Source organism: Durio zibethinus, chromosome 25, assembly GCF_047325235.1.
Source record: "Durio zibethinus cultivar Kanyao isolate XHJ-2024 chromosome 25, ASM4732523v1, whole genome shotgun sequence".
NCBI classification, from domain to species: Eukaryota; Viridiplantae; Streptophyta; class Magnoliopsida; order Malvales; family Malvaceae; genus Durio; species Durio zibethinus.
In genome coordinates this window covers 11063213-11086588 of record NC_143186.1, presented here as the reverse complement: position 1 = coordinate 11086588, position 23376 = coordinate 11063213, and the positions used below count along the sequence as shown (strand labels likewise).

The 23376-nt window shown below is 29.6% G+C and overlaps 1 pseudogene; it reads left to right on the top strand.

Annotated features, from left to right (window-relative positions):
• Positions 1-5190: 5190 nt before the first annotated feature.
• Positions 5191-9860, top strand: LOC149511625 (rust resistance kinase Lr10-like; annotated as a pseudogene).
• Positions 9861-23376: the final 13516 nt, after the last annotated feature.

Here is a 23376-nt window from a genome sequence, read left to right as displayed (position 1 = left end):
TATACTTTTGGGAAACAATTAATATATGGTTAGGGATATACCCAAGTGAGGGTACTTTTCCATGGTGGACTGAACACCAGAATTTGCTATAACATGATATGAACGTTCTGTTGCACTGTTTGCAGAAGTTATAGAACCAATCATTCAAAACATCTATATCGTGTATCCTGGCTTCACATGTGCATCTTTTACTGTCTGCATTAGAGGGTGATATGAAATTTCTAAGAATCATGTGTTTTTAATAATCAAGATGCATGATGAAATAAAATTTGGTAAGTTAGAACATACCACAGCTACCGCTGGATCGAGCTCTAGAAGTTGTTCAATTGTCATTCATTCTTTTTTTTTTTCGTTTCCTTTTTTACGGGAAGTCGATCATCAATCTTCATCTCTAGTAAATTGGTCACTGAGTTTTCAGCTTCAAATCTGGAGAAAGGGAATGATTAGTGTTTTTTATTGGAGAAAGGGAGAACAGACCAGGATTGCACACCCGCAAATTGTATTAGCAATGATAATTAATGCAATTTATGGTTAAATTCAATATTTAGAAAAGGTTGGAGTACTTTTTAATTCAAAAACAAATTTAAAGAACTTGGCTAAGATTTTTAAATCAAGTACGTGATGGGTAAAGAAAATTGTACATGAATATGACATTGTGTCGCGTCTAGCGCAACGTATACACTGGGAGGATTGTGCCTTGCTTGACGGGGTCCTATCTCTTAATTATTATTCCTATAAAAAAAATAGTTGTGAAAATCTTAGCCAAGGGCTTGAAATGGCAAATTGACAAGTCAATAGCTTTTTGGTCCACTAAGCTTGAAATGAACTCTTTCCAAATTTTTACTGTCGTCTAGTGAGTTTATGAAAAATTAAAAAATGAAGGTTTCTTTATTCCTTGTTCTTTAAGTTCAATTTTTCTTAAATTCATTATATTTTTAATTTTATATTTAAGATTATTAAATCATTCTGTTTCAGTTTCAAAAGGACCCATCAATTCAATTATTCTTTTTGACTGAAATGATCTAATTGATTATCCTTTACTCTAATTTAAGTGAATTAACTCATTTCAAAGGATGAAAGTTACAAAAATCATGTCTTAAAAATTATGTTAATTAATTCACAATTCAAATTAATTGGCTCTCAGATCTTATGTAGATGAAGATATCTTCAACAATTACTGTTATATCATGTAAGTCTGAAAACTCAACTGTTATATGAGAAAGATAAAATCGTTATTAATTTTTTTTATTAAATGCAATTGACCTACTAACAAAAATTGTGTTAGTGATGATTATTAATGCAATTTGTGGTTAAAATTAATATTTCAAAGCTCTTTTGGAGTACTTTTTAATTCAAAAACAATTTTAAAAAACTTGGTTAAAATTTTCAATAAGTATGCCACCAATCAAAAAGAGTTCTAGCTTGATGTATATGTCATGTTAAGTGCTCTAAGAGGAGTAGACAAGGTACTTCAATCTCATATAGGATATGAAAGGGGGTCATTGGGGTATAAAAGGGTTTACACTACTTTTTCTTTATGAGGTATTTTTTGTAGGTCAAAACCGTGAGGTCAGGGAGGTACCCTGAGGCCAGAGGGGTCAGAACAGACAATACTTTGCATGAGTATAAAATTGTGATTGTTAGACTGATCTAGAATATCGGATAAGTGTATACTTGGATCCTGGAGATGTACGAGCTTGAAGGTTGACTCTCGGCCCGTGACATATATACTAGGTTGGAATGTGCCATATTTGGTGGGGCCTTTACTCCTAAATATTCTTCATAAAACAAGAAAAAAAATTTGTTGTGGAAATCTTAGCCAAGAGCTTGACTAATCGGTTATTAAATTGTTTCCAAATAATTGACTTCAATTGATCTTGCTTTCATTTATCATCACAAAATGTTTCAATGGTGTTATTTTTTGTTGATTGATTTTTTTTCTTGTAATTTTGTATTTAAATTAATCTCTTAACATAATATTAATTAATTTTAAATTGAACACTCAAGATAATTTAAAATTCAAATTTGTTAGGTTCTTCTTGCTTGTTAACTGTTATGATTTTATTTACGTGATAAATCACTTATGTTATGTTTGGATAAATATTAGTAAAAGAAAGAAAAGAAAAGTAAAGGAAGAGAAGGTTTTTTTAAAGGAAAGGAAATAATATATGTACCATTTATTTGGATAAATAAAATTAATAGAAGAAAGCAAAGCAAAGGAATGTTAACAACATTGTTTGGTTAAATAATGAAAAGGGAATGAAATGATTTATTACATTATTTTTTTCAATTATAACCTTTGATAATCTTTGTTTTTACTATAACATTTACAAGTTTGTGTTTATCGCATTTCATGTTTTCAATTTTTTTATTTATTCATAAAAATAGTCATCAATAAAATTTATGAAATTCACAAAAATAAGAAAAAAAATTGGAGACAATAAATTTATTGTTAAATGATATTTTGTATTTTAATTTAATTTTAGAGTTCAAAATCATACACTTTATAATTTAAAGAAATTAATAAGAATTAGAGTTCAAAATCATACACTTTATAATTTAAAGAAATTAATAAGAATATAATAGTCATTTTATATTTTAAAAATTTTATTCTTTTCCTTTCTCTTCCTTTTTTCTCAATTTGAGGTAATTAAAAAATGAAGAAAGTTGAAGGAAACCAAAAGGAGCTAAGTATACATTCCTTTTCTTTATTTTTATTTATGTCATATACAAAAAAGAAAAAAAATTCCTCATTTTCATTTGTTTTTTTTTTTTCATTCTTTTCTTTTCTCTCCCTTTATCTCAATCCAAACGTAGGCTTAGTTTCGATTGTTAGTACAGGACCTGTCGAAAAAAAAATCCCTCTTTTTTTTTTTAATTTTAGGCTGATATGGGGCCTGTGGCCATCCGTCGTGACAGCCGCCATGGTCTTTGCCAGTGACGAGCTCTGACCACCGTCATCGATGTTGAAAAATTTCAAAATCTCCCAAAATGCTCCCTTTGATCCCCTGAATGCAGATTCAACCTCCTTTCCACCGAAAAAAAGCCCAAGCAACCTAGATCTGCTTTTGAAGTTTTGGTTAAACTTTATTTTTTTTACTTCCTTTTTTCTTTAAACTTTTTTTTTATGCAGAGGCTCTCGGCACTGGGATCCTCCTCGTAGGGAGGACTGTGTTTTTTTTGTGTTTTTTTTTTTGCATTGTTTTTTTTTTTTTTGTTTTTGCAACGTTCCTCCCACCCACTTTCTATTAGGTTCAGCTAGAAGCTCTATTTATAGAGCTCCGATCGTACCCTATGCTTGAGTAAGTGGCACAGGGCTCGGCATGGAGTACGAGCACGAGCTCCGCACCCTTTTAATTTCTTCTTGTCTTATTGGGTAGTAGGGCACACTAATTAGGATAGTTAGGGTAAATTTTGCAGGGTATGGGAGAGGGATAGCGTATGGTGGGTAGGGCATGGTAGCAGTGGTGCCGGGAAAGGCACCATTGCCATCCCCCTTTTTTTTGTTCTTTTTTTTATATTTTGTATTTTTTTGGTATTTTGTATTTTGGTATTTTTGTTTAATTTAAAAATAATAATAATAAAAGGCAAGTTGGGCTTTTAAACAAAATGGGCTTCAGGCCCAATCAAAATCAGATTTTGGGTTAAGTAGAATTGAAATCAGACCTGAAGCCTAATTGAATTAAAATAGAGCCTGAATCCTAATTGAATTAATATCGGGTCTTGATCCGATAGCCCGAAAATTAAAATCTAGTAACCAAGACTTAATTAAAATCCGAACAAATTTAGTGTCTACAATAACTATTAAAATATTAAAAATTATTTATAATTAAAATATATTGAAATAATTTATTATTAAAATTAGTAATATTAAAAAATAATTATATTTTAATAATAATATTTAATACTTAAATATTATATTAATATAAACAAAGACTTAAAATAAAACTATTTATTATTTATATTGATATTTTAAAATATTAAAATTATTTATAATAATTTTTTATTTTCCACATATTTAGCAGAATATAAACTCAATAAAACCAATTAATAGATCTACCCACAAGCGTACTTTTATCACTGGACTACTACCCAATACTTTTTATGTTCAACAAAACAAAGACTATGGCTCTTCTCTATCTGGAAATGTCAACATTAGTTTCCCTTCTCAATCAGCAACCCAACCTTCAGAGTGTGGTTACCCGGGGCTTCAACTGGATTGTGAGGAAGATAACCGCACGACTTTGACCATAGACCATCAGAAATAACAAAAAAGTCTTATACGCGTACGCTGGCCGAGGGTTGTCGATGCGGTCTTCGACGGGGTCTTAACGACTTCCTAATTATTCATCTTCGCAAAATAAAATAAAAAAGAGAAAGAGATATGAAAATCTTATCCAAGACCTTGACTAATTGCTTAAATTGTTCTCCACAATTGACATTGATTTCTCGAAGTACGACGTGCTTTTAGTTACACCACACAAAATGTTTCTGTGCTTAATTTCCTTGTCTTTTCCAACTTGATTCCTTACTAGCATCTTCCAATATTCATTATACTTCTTAAATTCTTACGCCCCCTTCTACAAATTTTTACATTATTATATCTTTTTCTAAGATTTCTATACTATGCATTATCGGATAGTATCTAAATCTATTATATTAATGCATTATATAGGATCATTTCATTGATTTAAAATTTTAAAAAATAAAAAATCTTTAAAGATAAATATTAAAATTATTTAATTAAAAAAGAATTATTTTTATTTTTTTGAAAGAAAGAGAAGATTTCATTAACTTGAAGAGCAACTATCCTGTATTAAAGTATCATAGATTTCAGCTGAAAAATCATCCAACTCGATTATATTTTTTTTTAGTAATTACTGAATATTTTCATTTTTAATTTTCTAAATTTATAAATTAATTAGGTGACAACATATAATACAATAATAGAATATAAAATTTATATAATAATAATATATCAAATATAAAATTGTTTTTACGTGCATATTGTTGATTTTAATTGAATAATAATTAAAATGGTTTAAAGCACTTGACGGGTCAATCAACTTGGATATGCATTTACCTTTCTTTAATTCGTATTGCCAAAGTCGTTAAAGTCTTCCCTCACTTTAACCAAAGTGATTTTAAAAACATGAGTTTCTTCCCGTTATGAAAAAATACCATTTCTATGCTTATATATTTCCTTGGACTTAAATCTGGTTCTTCATCACCAAAACTTTAGGATGGTAAAAGCACAACTTTCATTGTTTTGGCTCATGGCCCTTTCTTTATTTCTATCATTCCCTGATTCTTGCATCGCTGAACTTCCAATTCCTAAAGATTGTGGCTCTTCTTATTGTGGAAACGTTACCGTCAATTTCCCTTTCCGATTAAAAAGCCAGCCTCCCGAGTGTGGTTACCATAACCTGGAACTGGAATGCGATAACAACAATCGCACCACTTTTGTGTTGGTTGAGGGGAAATTGTACGTTCAAAAGATCTCTTATGAAAACCAAACAATACGAGCTATGGTTATGGAGGAACATGAGAGAATGAGCAGAGACAATTGCTCCCTTCCTCGTGATATTACTAGATATCTATTTGATTCTTGGAATTTAAATTCAACAGTCGAACTATATGTTGGTTTAAATTATCCTTCTAGTGTTATGCATCTAGTAAATTGCACAACCGCAATGAAATCTTCTCTATACGTCAATGCCTGTCGTTGCTCCAATAGCTATTCCCATCCGCCTTCCTACTTTTATTTTTTAGATGAAAACACCCGGCCGTCCGATTTCAATCCATCTTGCATAGTCATAGCCGAGGTTCCAATCATGCTTGGGAATATTACAGGTCTGTCTACTTCGGATATTTATGAACAGCTATTACAGGGCTATGAACTGGTATGGGTATTCGACAACTTCCACGCATGGCGCGAGGATTCATTAATCCGACAGATGTAAGTTTTTTTGTGCATTTGAGATCTATTTTAGAAAAGATTGATAACTGTTCTTGATAGGAATTTAGACTAATAATTAAATTAAAAAATTACAGTTAGGTGTATCAGACGATTGCAATATAATAAATGATTAGTGTTTTCTTTTTAAAACAATATTATATGACGTAATGAATGTAATTCATATATTTCGAGTGTAATGAGGTATTTTATTGTCAAGATAAAATTGACCTTTTCTTTTCTTCTCTCTTCCAACTTTCTTCCTCTTCGATCAACGGCCAACTGGTACGGACAAGGAAGGATTTGGAAAAGAAAAAATGAATAAAAGGGAAAAGTATAAAAAAAAAAATTAAGGGTAATTTTGGTACTTCGTTGGTTTTTTTTTATTACAGTAGTTGATAGTGATTAACATTTTTATGATTACATTAAAAAAATCATTTCATCAAACATTACTTATTTTTCAATAAACTACACAGCCCGTTAATTTATTTCTATTTCAATACCTAAGTGCAATTTTCTCTAATAAAAAGTAGTGCCTTGGTTCTGCTAACATTATTTGAAACTCGTGATTCGAAAAACTAAAATAAAAATCAAATTGTTGTTTAAATCGAAAATTTTGAATTTGTTTCAATGCCATATTCTAGTAGTCAACTATACAATGACAAATTTATCTTTAATAACTTTCACTACAGGTAAGAATAAGATTTTTTTGTGCATTTTAGTTCCGTTTTAGAAAAAATTGATAACTGTTCTTGATAGGAATTTAGATTAATAATTAAATTTAAAAAATTTCAGTTAGGGGTATTTGAATATTCCAACATAATAAATTATCACTGATTTTTTAAAATAAATATTATTTGAAGCAATGAATATGCAATTTTTATATTTTAAATGTAATGAGGCATTCTGCTGTCAAGATCACAATGTCTTTTTCTTTTCTTTTTCTTCTCTTTCCACCCTCCTGCTCATCGGTCAAGGGCCAACTGGCACCAGCAAGGGCGGGTTTAAAAAAAAAAAAAGATAAAAAGGAGAGAAAATATAAACAAAAATTAAGGGTATTTTTGGTATTGGGTGGGTTCTTTTTGTACGGTTGGTAGTAATTAACATTTTCAGGATTACATTAAGAAAAAACCATTACATCAAACATTAATTATTTTTCAAAAAACCATACTGACCATTAATTTATTTCTATTTCATTACATAAGTGCAATTTTCTCTAATAAAAATTAGCTCCTTGGTTATGCTAGCGTTATTTGAAAATTGTGATTTGGAAATATAAAATTAAAATCAAATTGATGTTTAAATAGAGAAGTTCGAATTCATTTCCATACTGTATTCTAATAGTCAACTATACAATGACAAATTCATCTTTAGTATCTTTCACTACACGTAAGAATAAGATACTACAAAATATAATGTTTTATCTGTTGATTTTTTTGTTTTTTACATTTCTTTATCCTCTTTAAATTGTCAGTTTTCTTTTATATCACTATTATTAGTTTTAATTTGATGTGTTAAAAATTCAGATTGTCAGATTTGAGATATGCATTGAGAAATTATGTGGACAGCTTTGTACATTTCCTTTTTAAGGGTCATCATGTATCCTACAATTCTTATAATCCTCCTAGACGTATGCTCCCTGGAATTCATTAGTAATCTCTTCTTGGATTTGCTATATATTTTTGTTCCTTTATTGAAATAATTACATTTTATTTTTGTATTGGTATTTTGTTGCAGGTACATATATTTTGTGTCTTGCAATAACAGGTATATTTAAGTTTTAGCTTTATATTTGCATTTGCATATATAAATCAAAGTCCTCAAATTTAACAAAAAAGAACTAAACAAACCTTTTAGATCGTACAAGTTTACATTTAATTTCAATGCTTTTTCCAATTCTCTTAAGATCATTCTTACAATGAGTCTCACTTTTTAAAAATTTTGATAGTATCCAAAATGTATGTTGATACTCATTGGTCTAATTACCACATTTAATGTGGTTGAAAGTGCAAGGGAAGAAAAAAATTAACAATCTTTTTTTCAAAAAATTTACAGAACATAGCACAACTATGAATTTAGTAAATATTGTCAATAGTTCGAAGGATGAGAGTTTGTTAAAAGACAGTGTTAAGGAACAGTTTAACTCAAATCCTGAGTGTTACAGTGTTGACAACATTTCAAAGCAAAATTTTGAAGAACCTGCCTTAACTTCTAATTCTTTTTTCTATAATGTCTACCAATCAAAACTTGGACCATTAGAAGATGGTTACCTAGTTTTTTTTTGTCTAAATAAGTTATAGTTTGATACCAGTCCTGTTAGAGATTTGGTGATATTAGAGAGTGGAATAGACATCCTCCAAAATTGTTGAGTCGACTATAAGTGATGACCATAAATCCTGTTATGGTGAATTAGTGGATTTCAGCACTTGACTTTATCAATTCTTTTTTGGGTTCATTTGCATCTTTTGGTGTTTCTTTCATCGTAATTTAGTTTCAATTGTGTAGTTTGAAGGTTATGTTTTGGATGCTCATTTCAATATTTTCTGATTTGTTCATTTTCCCTCCATGTTAAAGTTTATTCAATATGTCTACAATTTTGTGTTTGTGCTTCAAGATTACTGTTAAAATTAAGGTTCCCATGCTTTTATTTTCTTGGACACTAATGCCTTTCATTGAAAAATACTAATATGTTTACATTTTTTTCTTGAAAAGGAGGAATTGCCTTAGCAAGAATGTTGCTTGGGATATCTATCTTGATTGCGGTTGTTACATACAAATTACGAAGAAGACACTTATCCGCAGATGATACAATTGAAGAGTTCCTTCAAAGTCAAAATAACTTTATACCTATTAGGTATTCTTACTATGAAATAAAAAGAATAACAAGTGGTTTCAAAGATAAATTAGGAGAAGGGGGTTATGGTTCAGTGTTTAAAGGAAAACTTCGTAGCAACCATCTTGTGGCAGTAAAGATGTTGGGCAAATCAAAAGCTAATGGGCAAGATTTCATTAATGAAGTTGCAACAATTGGGAGGATTCACCATGTCAACATTGCCAAACTTATTGGGTTTTGTGTTGAGGGGTCAAAGCAAGCTCTTGTATATGATTTCATGCCAAATGGTTCCTTAGATAAAATCATATTTACCGGAGAAAATAAGATCAGTTTAAGCTGGCAGAAAATGCTTGATATTGTGCTTGGAGTTGCTCGAGGAATTGACTATTTACATCGAGGATGTGACATGCAAATTTTACATTTTGATATCAAGCCTCATAATATTCTTCTAGATGAGAATTTCAACCCAAAAGTTTCAGATTTTGGTCTGGCAAAATTGTATTCAGTAGATGATAGTATTGTTTCTCTTACTGCAGCACGAGGTACACTGGGATATATTGCTCCCGAATTGGTCTACAAAAACATTGGAGGCATCTCATATAAGGCTGATGTTTATAGTTTCGGGATGCTATTAATGGAAATTGTGGGAAGAAGGAAAAATTTGAATGCATTTGCTGAACAATCAAGTCAGATATACTTCCCATCATGGATATATGATCGATTTGAGCAAGGAGAGGAAATAGAATTGGGAGATGTTACGGATAATGAGTAGACAATTTTGAGGAAGATGTTAGTAGTAGCTTTTTGGTGTATACAAATGAAGCCTCCTAATCGTCCTTCAATGTCAAAAGTATTGGAGATGCTCGAAACTGATACTGAATTGCTTGAAATCCCTCCAAGACCTTTTCAGTTTCCTTTTGATGCATCAACTAAGGATCATGGTGGCGATAATCCAATTGATGAGCCAACTACATCACTTGATGCTACGAATGAAATTAGCTTAAATATAGAGTAAACTAGTGATCGTGCATTTCATTTTGTCCTCTATAAAGTTTTATAATTTTATGCCTAGCTTGCTACTGAAGCCACTTATGTAGCTAGTTACAGTATAATTTCTTTTGTAATATATTTGTGGGAAACAATATATGGTTGGGAATATACCCAAGTGAGGGTACTTTTCATGGTGGTCTGAACACCAGAATTTGCTATAACATGATATGAGCGTTCTGTTGCACTGTTTGCAGAAGTTATAGAACCAACCATTCAAAACATCTATATCGTGTATCCGGGCTTCACATGTGCATCTTTTACTGTCTGCATTAGAGAGTGATATGAAATTTCTAAGAATCATGTGTTTTTAATAATCAAGATGCATGATGAAATAAAATTTGGTAAGTTAGAACATACCAGAGCTACCGCTGGATCGAGCTCTAGAAGTTGTTCAATTGTCATTCATTCTTTTTTTTTTCTTTTCCTTTTTTACGGGAAGTCGATCATCAATCTTCATCTCTAGTAAATTGACCACTGAATTTTCAGCTTCAAATCTGGAGAAAGGGAGAACAGACCAGGATTGTATTAGCAATGATAATTAATACAATTTATGGTTAAATTCAATATTTAAAAAAGGTTGGAGTACTTTTTAATTCAAAAACAAATTTAAAGAACTTGGCTAAGATTTTTAAATCAAGTACGTGATGGGTAAAGAAAATTGTACATGAATAAGACATTGTGTCGCGTCTAGAGCAACGTATACACTGGGAGGATTGTGCCTTGCTTGACGGGGTCCTATCTCTTAATTATTATTCATATAAAAAAAATAGTTGTGAAAATCTTAGCCAAGAGCTTGAAATGGCAAATTGACAAGTCAATAGTTTTTTGGTCCACTAAGCTTGAAATGAACTCTTTCCAAATTTTTACTGTCCTCTAGTGAGTTTATGAAAAATTAAAAAATGAAGGTTTCTTTATTCCTTGTTCTTTAAGTTCAATTTTTCTTAAATTCATTACATTTTTAATTTTATATTTAAGATTATTAAATCACTCTGTTTCAGTTTCAAAAGGACCCATCAATTCAATTATTCTTTTTGACTGAAATGATCTAATTGATTATCCTTTACTCTAATTTAAGTGGATTAACTCATTTCAAAGGATGAAAGTTACAAAAATCATGTCTTAAAAATTATGTTAATTAATTCATAATTCAAATTAATTGGCTCTCAGATCTTATGTAGTTGAAGATATCTTCAACAATTACTGTTATATCATGTAAGTCTGAAAACTCAATTGTTATATAAGAAAGATAAAATCGTTATTAATTTTTTTTATTAAATGCGATTGACCTACTAACAAAAATTGTGTTAGTGATGATTATTAATGCAATTTGTGGTTAAAATTAATATTTCAAAGCTCCTTTGGAGTACTTTTTAATTCAAAAACAATTTTAAAAAATTTGGTTAAAATTTTCAATAAGTATGCCACCAATCAAAAAGAGTTCTAGCTTGATGTATATGTCATGTTAAGTGCTCTAAGAGGAGTAGATAAAGTACTTCAATCTCATATCAGATACGAAAGGGGGGTTATTAGAGTATAAAAGGGTTTACACTATCTTTTTTTTGTGAGGTATCTTTTGTAAGTTAAAACCGTGAGATCAGAGAGGTATCATGAGGCCAGAGGAGCTAGAGCCAGACAATACTTTACATGAGTGTAAAACTGTGACTGTTAGACTGATCTAGGATGTTAGATAAGTGTATACCTAGATCCTAGAGATGTACGAGCTTGGAGGTTGACTCTCGGCCCATGACATATATACTGGGTTGGAATGTGCCATATTTGGCGGGGCCTTTACTCCTAAATATTCTTCATAAAACAAGAAAAAAAAATTGTTGTGGAAATCTTAGCCAAGAGCTTGACTAATCGGTTATTAAATTCTTACCAAATAATTGACTTCAATTGATCTTACTTTCATTTATCATCACAAAATGTTTCAGTGGTGTTATTTTTTATTGATTGATTTTTTTTCTTGTAATTTTATATTTAAATTAATCTCTTAACATAATATTAATTAATTTTAAATTGAACACTCAAGATAATTTAAAATTCAAATTTGTTAGGTTCTTCTTGCTTGTTAACTGTTATGATTTTATTTACGTGATAAATCACTTATGTTATGTTTGGATAAATATTAGTAAAAGAAAGAAAAGAAAAGTAAAGGAAGAGAAGGTTTTTTTAAAGGAAAGGAAATAATATATGTACCATTTATTTGGATAAATAAAATTAATAGAAGAAAGCAAAGCAAAGGAATGTTAACAACATTGTTTGGTTAAATAATGAAAAGGGAATGAAATGATTTATTACATTATTTTTTTCAATTATAACCTTTGATAATCTTTGTTTTTACTATAACATTTACAAGTTTGTGTTTATCGCATTTCATGTTTTCAATTTTTTTATTTATTCATAAAAATAGTCATCAATAAAATTTATGAAATTCACAAAAATAAGAAAAAAAATTGGAGACAATAAATTTATTGTTAAATGATATTTTGTATTTTAATTTAATTTTAGAGTTCAAAATCATACACTTTATAATTTAAAGAAATTAATAAGAATTAGAGTTCAAAATCATACACTTTATAATTTAAAGAAATTAATAAGAATATAATAGTCATTTTATATTTTAAAAATTTTATTCTTTTCCTTTCTCTTCCTTTTTTCTCAATTTGAGGTAATTAAAAAATGAAGAAAGTTGAAGGAAACCAAAAGGAGCTAAGTATACATTCCTTTTCTTTATTTTTATTTATGTCATATACAAAAAAGAAAAAAAATTCCTCATTTTCATTTGTTTTTTTTTTTTTCATTCTTTTCTTTTCTCTCCCTTTATCTCAATCCAAACGTAGGCTTAGTTTCGATTGTTAGTACAGGACCTGCACTTGGGAAAGGTATCTGTTCTAGAAATTGCAACCTAGATGCATTTGGATAAAATCTATGTTTGTAAATCTATTTATCATATTTTTGACATATTTTGTTCTTTCTAGTGAGAGATTTTGTCCATTTAAGTGGTAGGGAATTAAATATGGGGTGATGCCCTTTTTGCAAAAGAATCACTATTTCTTCAGTTTATTACTTCTCAATACTCAACATGAAAATTGGAGAAGCTTATTTTCAATCCTTTGGGCTATTCGGTTGGGAAATTGGAGACTTATTAATTTAATTCGTGTTAGATTGATCAAACAATGAATTATAATGAAAATGTAAGTTAATTTAATTACTTTATGTTGTAATATTTTTTAAAAAAATTATATTTAATAAATTAATTTTTAAATTATAATATTTATAATTTTTTTTATCTTTAAACTGCGACAATTTATAAAAAAAAAAATAAATTATAAAAAAATCGCTTGGTGCTCTCTCCAAAGTTGAGAGCTTCTAAACATTAATGATATTTATCTCGACCAACTCTCTAAAATTGACAAATCAATAGTTTTTTGGTCCACCTCGTTTGAAATGAGCCCTCTATGTCCAACGTTTTATTGTCCTCTAGCTAGTTTCAAAAAAAAAAAAAAATGATATATTTATTTCATGATTTTTAATGCCATAAACAATAAAAAATCATTAAAAATAATTTAAAATATAATGAAAGAATTAAAAGTATTTAGTGTTCAAAAACAGAAAAAAAATATTTTTAAGACTCTAAAAAACAGTTAACACTTTAAATCAACAAGCTAATGAAGCGCAATGTGATATGGGGTTGGAAAGTGGAACAGGGAAAGAGAGTATTTGAAATTGGGGTGACTCATTTCTAAGTTAGAAGAAAATTAATTCAATATTATTTAAATGTTTTGTAACTTTAAAATATATATTTTTTAGAAGAAATTCTTTTACATTTTTTGAGATCTTTAGATCAAAATAGTTAAAATTATTATTTTTATTAAAATTAATCATGAACTTAATTTTGATTTAAAAGTTCACAAAAATGTAAGACTTACACTAATTTAAATGGATCTCTACTCATTTTTTAAAATTGGCAAGAGTCAAAAAATTTTCTTAAACAAAAATTTAATAATCATTCCAATCTCTATTATTTTATGGTAATCAATTAACTCCTTAAACATTTACTTTCATCAATTGAATCCTTATTAAATAAAAATTAGTTAGTCTCAACACCCATTTTTGACCAATCACGGATTTAATTTGAGTGAAAATAAATGTTTAAAAATTCAATTAAATGAAAATAGATATTTAAATATTTAAATGATCAAAAATAAACAATTTAAAATTTAATTGATTACAATAAAATATTAAAAACTTAAATGATTATTAAATTTTTGCTCGAATACTTTTTTTAATCATTTCTCCTTTACAATTTATTTTATTTTATTGTGCTATTGTGTTTTTGTTTTAATAATATGAAAAAATAAAAGAAATAATAATGTAAGAAAATCATTGTATTTCTTCATTCAAATGCTGTAAGTAACAAGAAAATATCTTTAAAATACATAGAAAGTAGTCTCCATCAATTTAAATTCGTGTTGACTCTTGCTGGGCTCTTATTGAATGGCATTTCTCACTTAAATAGGTCACAATATTTTTATTTTATTATTAATTAACAAAGGATGAAATCACCTTTTAAACCTTAAAGTGATATGATTCTTGAGGACAGATAAATGTTCCATTCGTCTTCCGAATAATTTCTATTTTGTTTCTGAAAAATGTAATCTACTATTAAAAATTTTGCATACTTCATTTTTTAAATAAAATCGTTGCCAAATGTCTAATAAACTACTAAAATAATGTCCATTCAAAATCAATAGATAACGTTTGTTAATAACAGCTGTCATCTATATTTAAATAAATAATTATTGTTATTAACAAACTCGTCTATTATAGAATTTTGTATTAAGAAATTCAGTATTTTGCATACTTAATTGATTGAATTAACAAGATACACAAATATATAAATTAATTTAATTAAATTGCTTGTAAGTTAAATAAATAAATAAGTATATTAATAAAATGTTAAATAAATAAGTTATGCATATGTTAAACAAATATATTATGAAAATATTAAATAAATTATTTTATGAATGTCACATATTATTTATGTATCGTCAAAGGTAATATTAAGTCAAAATCAAATAAATATTATTTATTAATGTCACATGTTACTTATTTATACTATATAAATGATGACATTTTTATTTTTTTATGAACGACGTCTATATAGAAATAGACAATGATTAGATTATAACGGCCGTTATCTATATTTAAAAAGTAGTCAAAAGCATTATCAGACTAAGATCAGATGAATGTTATTTATAAATATCATGTGTACGTTATTTATATATACTATATAGATGATAATTGTTTTTATAAACGTTGCCTATATAAAAATAGACAGACAATTAAATAATAACAATTATCATCTATATTTTAAAATATAATCAATGAAAATATCAAATCAAAACCAAATGAATGTTATTTATAAATATCACATGTTATTTATTTATGTTACATAGAAGATAGCTATTTTTATAAACTTCATCTATATACAAATGGACGACGGTTTGATTGTAACAATTGTCATCTATATTCAAAAGTAGTCTCTAGCATTTGGCACTTAATTAGGCTACAACATTTTTTTATTTTAATATTAATAAAAGACAAAATTATATTTTAAACCTTACAAATATTTTATAAAAAAATTGTTTAAGGTTAGAAAAACGTAAAATAGAATGTTCTAAAGTCTCTACAAAGCTTTAGCTCCACAAACTTCAAAATTAAAAAAAAAAAAAAAAAACTTAAGAAAGGAAAGGAGAATTATGTGAATGAAGAGAAGTGGCTCTACAAACCCTACTGATGGCTTTCTTCGTTCTCTTTCTCTATTATGAAGTTTCTGAAGCCTAAAGCTTTTGCTGGCTTTTTTTTGTTGGTTGACTACTCCGACGGTGAGCCAGTACGACAATGGCTAGAAATGAGACAGAAAGAATGGAGAAGAGATTAACGAAGAAGATGAAAGGAAAAAAGGAAAATAGAAAAAGAGCCAAAAAAATAAAGAGGAAAAAGAATAGTAGCAGCATCCGAATGTAACCTCACATGAAGGGATGATTTAAAGAGATTTGGCTTGAGGGCTTAGGGTGGTTCTACTGAGGGACTAATCATTAACCTTTTCAGCAAAGCACATATACACAAACCCTTATCCTTGGTACCATGTTGTTGCTCCAAATTCACAATTTTCTCTTGTTGGTTAGTTTTATTGACATTCCCCCTTCTGATTGGAGGATGCAACCTTCAATGACACTATAAATACCTCATCCTTTTCTCCAGTCAGGGGGTTCTAGGATTAATTCAGTCAGTCACATTGTCCACTCCTCTCTTGCTTCTCTACAAGGTAGTAATCAGAGACCAACAATGAAACAAGCACAGCATACACATTTAACTAAAACAAGCTTATTGACATTTCTTCTACATGTATAGCACAATAAAATGGTGAGAAATTCTAGAAATAACAAGATAGATTAACATAAATTGTGTAAACATACTTAAGAAAGCTAAACACTAGAATTAAATATCAAAATGGATTAGATAGATTATTATGTCTGTGCTATTCTAACGAGAGTATGAAGATGAGGTGAGAAACATAAGATTTTAATTAAAGGTGGACAACTTGGTTAGGCTGGAATAAAAAACGAGGACAAGAAAGCAAAACTGTTATTAAAAAAAGTATAAGAATGCAATGAGTACATATGGCATGTAGAAGAGCAGTAAAATTATAGGTAAAATAGGGAATAAATTAGTTGACATATATACATACACGCACATAAACACGCCATTCAGTATTGTATTTGTCTTACAAATGGGGAATAAATTAGTTGATACATATACATACACACACAAATCCACTCCATTCAAAATTGCATTTGTCTCACAAATGAAACAATAGAAAGTAAAAAAATAAGATAGAATGAAAAATCAGATCTAATAACAGGAATATTTACTACATTGAGCAGGATAAAGACCCAAATAGCATTATCCACGAAAATAATTATGGGGAAAAAACAGGAATTCAGGGATTATTGTGCAGAGAATGGCTTGGTGAAGTTCAAAGACTGTATGTACAGAAGGTCATTGGAGAAAAGGAAGAGTGATGCACATGAGAACCAAGGCATCTGATAGCATACTGACTGAACATACTGACAATAGCTTTAGCTCCTGTGCTCTAAATGAATGTGAAAAAACAACCAAAAATGAAAATTTTAAATTTGTATTTGGATGATAAGCTTCAATCTTAATTCTTACACGTTCAAGCCGCTCAAGGAGCAAAGTTTTAAACTGTCGAAAATCCCTTCCTGTTGAATTACGGTCCATGTTATGCGCTATTTCAAAAGCATGAAAGCGACCTGCCCCAGAAAGCCACATAATAGTGTTGGATGCGTTGTGTAGATTTTCAATCCAAACTTGAATTTCGCTGAATCCCAGCAGCATTGTAATTTGCCAAAAAATATTTTCTTTAATTGATTTATATAGTTGTTTTTAAAAGAGTAAATTAAAAAAAAATGCAGCATTTACAGCCTAACATGAGTACATGACAAACCATACAAGAACTTCAAGGCTAGAATATGAATTTTTCAATATCACAATGGTGTGTTAGCTTCAAATTAGTCTCCTTTATTAGGTAAAAGTGCAAAAGGTAGTAAAATGAGGGAAAAGAAGAAATAAAGTTAAATTTTTAGAACATCAAATTTAACAAGCCAGCAAGAGGAAAAACAACAACCTGCATTACAGAGCTCAATTAATAGCCCTTTGTTGATGAATTAATAGCTCAATTTTTTTTTATATATTTGGATGAATTAATAAAAATATTTTTTTGATGTTTATCTATTTTTTAAAAAATTATTTTTTAAAAATAATATTAATATAACTGTCATAACGATCTTTTTCGTCCTGTGGAGACTCGATCGCTGGATTTGGTGAAAATTTTCAGAGTCACCACCAATCTTTTTTTATAGGGTGTGATTGGTCACCCAAAATATCATATTTTAGTGAAAATCTTAAAATTAATTAAGAATTACTAAAAAGAAAAAGGTTTAGGTCTGCGAAATCAGGTTTAAGTCCGGGAGTACGGTTACGAGTGAGGAAGGTATTAACACCCTCACGTCGCCTGTTCGAAAAATGGTACCAATTAAACATGTGTAATCCTTTAATTTTGATAATATGATTTTTTTAATTTAAATTTAATTTCCTGAAATTTATTTTAAAATATTTTTTTTTGAAAAATTAGTATTATTATTATTTATATATATAAATTCTCCAACACTTTGGCATAATTTATAGAGGAAATGTTTGGAAAATATTTCAAGAAAATTGACCATTCATAAAATTCTTGAAATCTCGTCATAATATATTTTATTTATTTATTTTTCTTTTTTAAAAAATTAGAAACATCTCAACTCTTTGGTGAATTTTCAAAATTTATTAAACAAATTTTACGATTATTCTCTTCGATGAAATCGTAAAAAAATTTGAGCAAGTTTTAGAATCATCTCAACTTTTTGATCAGATCTTAAATAAAATCATTTTTTTAATTAAAGGAATTGATTTTTTTATTATGATTATTTTTTAAAAAAAACTCTTTATTATTTATTAGTTATTTTTATTAAAAATTTTTTTAAATTATCCCGACTCACCGAAGAAATCTAAATATTTATATTTTTACTTATGTCAAAGAAAATTGAACTCTTTCAATTTTCTATATATATTTTTTTAAAAATGTTCAAAATATCAATTATTATTATTTTTTCATTTTTTATTTTTTATTTTATAAGATTTATTTTAAATAAAAAAATTATCACAAATTTTTACTATATATTTATTATATATTTTTTATTAATTATTAATATAAAACAACAAAAATTTATTTTGGTAAATTTAATCATTTTAACATGTATAAATATTAAGAATAATAATTAAAATAAAAAAATAATATATAAAAAAATCTAAAAAATATTTTTTTTTTTACTTGAACCAACGAGCGGTTCAGTCCGGTGGTTCGATCACGTTCAACGGTTCGATTCAGCAGTTTGGTTTCGGTTCAACCAGACCAGTCAAAAGCTGATGGAAAAGCGGGTCGTGGGTCGGGTGCATGAACTCTGGGTCGAATCGCTGGTTGACGAACGGATCCTCAAGGCTCAAAATGACGTCGTTTTGACCTTTTAATAAAATAGCATCATTTTGGTTCTGGCACTTTTATAAATGTCAAAAAATTTTCTTTTCTCATTTTCTCCCCCCTTTGCCGGAAAAAAAATCCTCATTTTTTTTAGGCTAATATGGGGCTGGTGGCCATCCATCATGACGATCGTCGTGGTCCTTGCTAGCAACGAGCTTCGACCGCCGTCGCCAATGTTGAAAAATTCCAAAATCTCCTAAAATGCTCCCTTCGATCCCCTGAATGCAGATCCAACCTCCTTTCCACTGAAAAGAAGCCCAAGCAACTTAGATCTGCTTTTGAGGTTTCGGTTAAACTCTCTTTTTTTTTACTTCCCTTTTTTTTTTAAACTGATTTTTTTTGCAGAGGCTTTTAGCGCTGGGTTCCTCCCTACGGGGATGACTATATTTTTTGTGTTTATTTTTTTTGGTAGTGTTTTTTTTTTTTTGTTTTTAGAGCATCCCTCTCTCCCCCTTTTTGTTAGGTTTGGCCAGGAGCTCTATTTATAGAGCTTTGACCATGCCCTGTGCCTGAGTAGGTGGCATAGGGCTCGACATAGGGTGCGAGCATGAGCTCCGCACCCCTTTAATTTCTTCTTGTCTTATTGGGTAGTAGGGCACACTAATTAGGATAGCTAGGGTAAAATTTACAGGGTATGAGAGAGGGATGGGTATGGTGGATAGGGCATGGTGGCAGTGGTGCCGGGGAAGGCACCACTGCCATCCCTCTTTTTTTATTTTTTTTGTTTTGTTTTTTTTTTGTATTTTGTATTTTTTTGATATTTTGTATTTTGGTATTTTTGTTTAATTTAAAATAATAATAATAAAAGACAAGTTGTTCTTTTAAATAAAATGGGCTTCAGGCCCAATCAAAATCAGATTTTGGGCTTAGTGGAATTGAAATCAGGCCTAAAGCCCAATTGAATTAATATCAGGTCTTGACCCAATAGCCCAAGAATTAAAATTTGGACAAATTTGGTGTCTACAGCTGCCTCTCTTTGCACATTGCTGGGAATCAGGAATAGGGAAGACAGTAATTTTGTCTAAAATCCAAAAGGATATATTTTTTTTATTTTTTTTTAACATGAACTACTTAGAAAGTTTTTCTCATCAAATCGAGAATGCTCCTCTCACTTAAAGCTCGATAACTTTTGAAATTTTAAAATTTGAAAAAAGCAGAGGCTCAACAACTTTAAAATTTTATCTTAAAAACAAGCTTCTTTCAGCAGAGGCTCAACAACTTTAAAGATCTATTTGAAAAAAACTCATCTTAGCAAAAGCTCGACAACTTTAAAAATCCATTTGGAAAAAGCTCCTCTCAGTAGAGGCTCAATAACTTTAAATTCAAGAGCTCCTTTAACCAAAGGCAACAAACTTTAAATGTTGAAAAGCTCCTCTAACCAGAGGCAACAAACTTTAAATCCAAAAACTCCTTTAACCAAAGGCAATAAACTTTAAATGCAAAAAGCTGAGAGGCAAAGGTATCTGAAAGATTTATCTAAATAGAGGGTTCATATCTTTCTTGCTTTTGACTTTTTTTTTGTTAGTCTTAGATTGTCCTAGACCCATACATCTGTCATATCACATGAATGCTTGAATGACATTTACATGTTTTTGCAATGCCATGCAAAAAATGATGATCATGATGCAAATGCACTTATTATGCAAATGAAAAAACCATCTTTTTTTTTCATTGTCATTTTCTTTTAACCTTCAAAATTTCTCAAGTTTTGTTTTTTTTTTCTTCTCTTGAATCCCATGCATTCCCACAGCTGATTAAGTTTCGATGAAAAATATTTCTCTTCATATCCCATATTCCATGTCAACCACTTTATGACCTATAGGCCACTTTTCTCATTAACCTTTGTTCCTTGCTATTTCTCTCATCATTTTAAATCTCTTTCAAAGTAATGTGTGTGTCTTTTATGGTCATTGTTATTCCTTCATCATCTTTTGAATTTCAAACAATTACAACACATTACACATTTCTCTTTTTTTTTTTTTAATGAGAGGGACAAAAGGAATGATAAACAAAATGGTATTTTATTTTGGTAAAAAGGAGAAGTGCTTCATGCATTATCAAAAGGATAGAACAAGGACTACAAGTAATCATATAACAAATATTTATATCATCATGAACTAATTCATCATGGATTCTTTTTTGAAGACTCCTAATTGGTGCCTTTGATTTTTTCAAAAATGCAGTAAACCAAGCAAACCCAAAACCAATGAGATCTTTTGGCATATATTGAGAATTGAGCCACTCCATTCACTATCCCTTTTATTTTTTATCTAAGCTGCCCTTTCAGGTTTTTAACTTAGATATCTTTTCAACTTATTTTGCTTTTTTTTTTAAGCATAATACTTTTTTACTGCATCAACATTGACTGGATTTGGCAAATCATCTCCATCCATTCTTGCCAAAATCAGTGCCCCACCAGAAAAGGTTTTTTTCACAACATATGATCCTTCCTAATTAAAAATATTTTTTTCTTGAGGATCTTGTTGGTTAGGAAGAATTTTCTTCAAAACTAATTTTCCCTCTCGAAATTGTCGTGGGTGAACTTTCTTATCATGAGCTCACATTATTCTTCTTTGATACAATTGGCCATGGTAAAGTGCAGCTAATCTCTTTTCCTCAATGAGATTCAATTGTTCATATCGAGCACGAACCCATTTAGCTTCTTCTAACTCAACTTTCATAAGAATGCACAATGAAGGAATTTCAACTTCAATAGGCAACACTGCCTCCATTCCATATACCAATGAAAATGGTGTAGCTCCTGTAGATGTACAAATCAAAGTTTGATAAGCATGTAATGCAAATGATAGCTTTTCATGCCAATCTCTATACACATCTGTCATCTTTTTAACAATTCTTTTTATGTTTTTATTGGCTACTTCAACTATCCCATTCATTTTTGGATGATATGGCACGGATTTATGGTGTTTGATTTTAAACTAAGCATAGACCTCAATCATCATTTTATTATTCAAATTAAGAGCATTATTTAAAATGATCCTTTCTGGAAGGCCATATTGACATATTATCTCTTTCTTGATAAATTTGCAAACCACCATTCTTGTCACATTAACATACGAAGCTGCCTCTATCCATTTTATGAAGTAATCAATCACCACTAAAATGAATCGATGTCCATTTGAGGATTTTGGTGTAATGGGCCCTATCACATCCATTCCCCATATAGAGAAAGGTCAAGGTGTTGACATAACATGCAAAGATGTTGGAGGAACTTGAATTTTGTTTGCATAAATTTGACATTTGTGGCATTTTCTAGCATAGTCAATGCAATCTTTTTCCATTGACAACCAATAGTATCTTACTCTCATTATTTGTTTAGTTATCATGTGACCATTTGCATGAGTTCCACAAACACCTCCATGAATTTCTTCTAGCAACTTTTTGGCTTCAGCAGCATTTACACATCTCAATAGTATTTGGTCTTGACTTCTCTTATATAAAATTTCTCCCTCTAAAGAGAAACCCATTGCCAATCTTCTCAAAGTTCTCTTATCATTCTCTGATATATGCTCTGGGTACTATTGATACTTAACATATTGTAATATATCAAAATACCATGGTTTTCCATCAACTCCTTCTTCAACATTTGAGCAGTGAGCTGATTTCTCTTGCAAGCTTAATTTGATGGTTTGGATTTCAACATTTTCATTTAATTTGAACATTGCTGCCAATGTGGCCAAAGCATCAGCCATCTGATTCTCTTCTCGGGGTAAATGATAAAACCAAATACTTTTAAATTTTGTGATCAATTTTGATATATACTTTTGGTATAAAATCATCTTTGGGTCTCTGGTTTCCCATTTTCCTTGTAATTGGTATATGACCAAGGTAGAGTCTCTATAAACTTTCAATACATGGGCTTTCCTTTCAAGAGCTGTTTGGAGACCCAGAACACATGCTTCATATTCTGCCACATTATTAGTGCAATCAAAATTTAGTTTTGCAAGAATTGAGCTGTAATCCCCTTTTGGAGATATCAAAACTACTCCTATACCGTGCCCCAAAGCATTTGATGCACCATCAAAATACATCTTTCATATGTCTTCATTATGCTCTTCTTTATCTATGTGTAGTCTAAACATTAAGTCTTCATCTGAAAAATCAAATGTCACAGGCACATAATCTTCATGAGTACATTCTATAAAAAATTTAGCAATAACACTTCTTTTGATTGCTTTTTGGGACACATATACAATGTCATATTCAAAAAGTAACACTTGCCATCTTGTTATTCTTTCCGACAATGAAAGCTTTTCAAAGATGTACTTTATTGGATCTAATTTTGCAATGAGCCAAGTGGTATGATACAACATGTATTGTCTGAGCCGACGAGCCGTTTAAGCTAAT